At 36.9% G+C, this 2011-nt stretch overlaps 1 pseudogene; it reads left to right on the top strand.

Moving 5' to 3' along the window:
• Positions 1–2011, top strand: part of LOC107754287 (rRNA-processing protein UTP23 homolog) — a 6985-nt pseudogene that overhangs the window by 3392 nt on the left and 1582 nt on the right.

The raw sequence follows: 2011 nt of genomic DNA, 5'->3' as shown, positions 1-2011 counted from the left end.
TGGTTGATTACCAGCAATCTTCAAAATATCTTATTTTGTGTTCAACATAAGAAAGCAACTCATACAGGTTTGGAACGACATGAGGGTGAGTAAATGATGACAGAATTTTCATTTTTGGGTGAACTATCCCTTTAAGTTTGATACAACTCACTTTAGGAGTTTTTAAGTACCCGTGGGAGATCTGTATTTAAGATAGCCCGTCGGGCAGAGTGGTGATACATTTTGGTAACCCGACTGGAAAACACAATAGCCCCGGGACATCGGGCTAGCGAGCGATTTTGCGAGCCCTGTAGAGTAAAACATTTATTTCATTATGAGATTTCCCTCCCATTTTAAACTCTTATTATCCAGTGTAAGGTTAGATTTTTGTAAATTTTTCAAATAAAAGATCAAAAGGATTAATGATATAGATTTTTTTTCACAGCCTTCTTTGATCATATTTACCAAGGGTATGAATAATTGAGCACAACTGTATATAAAAGAGTATGTACTTTTTTAATGGAGATTTTACAGTCATCTGTCTGAGGGGCAAACTGGAATTAAACAGTCCTAGTCATGCGACTATTTACTCTAGCCATGTAAATATGTTCACATGAAATCAAGACAGTCTGCACTTTATAGCTGACAGCTCTGTAGAAAATACATCTCTTTTTGGAAGTAAATGTTGAAAGTAAATGTTGCTAATGTGACCTGTGTAATTAAATAAACCAATAAATTGGCAACAATACACAGCTAAATTTTCTTAATCATATGTGGATCAAAATATTGAAAATATTGTTATTTCTAAGTCATTCCTGAAATTAAACAATTACATTTCTCGATTTTCTAATTCCATTTGCAACTAGCTTTGAAAAAATATTATTATTATTATTATTATTATTATTATTATTATTTCTAGTTTGGCATATTGTCATCACATCAGGCTGCAGAAACGTTTAAACACCAGAGTTCACTTTCTGAGCACTCAGCTACATTGAACTGTTAAACGTGGCCCTTACCATAATCGCGAGCTTCATCTTTCAAAATAAATGTAAAGACAGAGCCCGGGGAGGGAACAGAGTCGCGTGACAGACACAGTGATTAAGCTGGTATGTGTTTGCAGTACACAAGCCACCGTTAAGACAGCTGACTCCACTCCACTGTGACTCCACTCTCTCTCTCTCTCTCTCTCTCTCTCTCTCTCTCTCTCTCGCGCGCGCGCGCGCGCACACACACACACACACACAAGATGCGCAAAACTCCGCATTTGAACAGTCAATATATATATATAATTTTGTAAAATAATAAAAAAGATTAATTAATAACACACAATTATCCTTATTACCAGGATCAAGAGTTGACGACGGCCCTGAAGAAGATTCCTGGGGTTCCTCTGCTCTACATTATCCTCAACACCATGGTGTTAGACAAGCCCTCTGAACGTTCACTGAAGCATGTTGAAGCGGTTCAGCTGGGTGAGTTAGTGAGCCCGTCACAACAGTTAAGCATCCAGAGTCTGAAAGAAGAAGGAGGGCCTCAGCAAAGACAGTAATGACAAGAGAGGCAAAAAACGTAAGAGGAAATCCAGAATAAGAGAATAAACCCATGCCTCAGCAGCCCAAAAAGACAGACGGAGAGAAAAAGAAGCGGAATAGACATAGGAAGCGAAGACCTGCTGGGGGAGAGGAAGCGGCAGTGGCAGTCAGCTCCAATCCCACAACTGCCTAGTGACAAGCCTTCCATTTATTGTTTGTTTCTAAGCATTTTTATTGTAAATTTTGTCCTTTTCCCAGACCATGCATTTATGCTACCATGCACTTGTGCTGTCTAATAAACAAGTGTTTCTTTTATTATCAATACCTGTTTTTTTGTTTTTGTGACTGTTTAAGGTTTAATTATTTGAGATTAGATTAGATGTGCACTTTGTGTTTTTATAATGAGGAATATATGACCAGACATGAAATTCACAAATATAATATGAAATATATAGAGAAAGAGAGAGCACATATATATATATATATATATATATATA

This window comes from Sinocyclocheilus rhinocerous, unplaced genomic scaffold (assembly GCF_001515625.1).
Source record: "Sinocyclocheilus rhinocerous isolate Xijiao unplaced genomic scaffold, SAMN03320098_v1.1 scaffold262, whole genome shotgun sequence".
Lineage (NCBI taxonomy): Eukaryota > Metazoa > Chordata > Actinopteri > Cypriniformes > Cyprinidae > Sinocyclocheilus > Sinocyclocheilus rhinocerous.
This window is presented reverse-complemented; position numbering and strand designations above follow the sequence as displayed.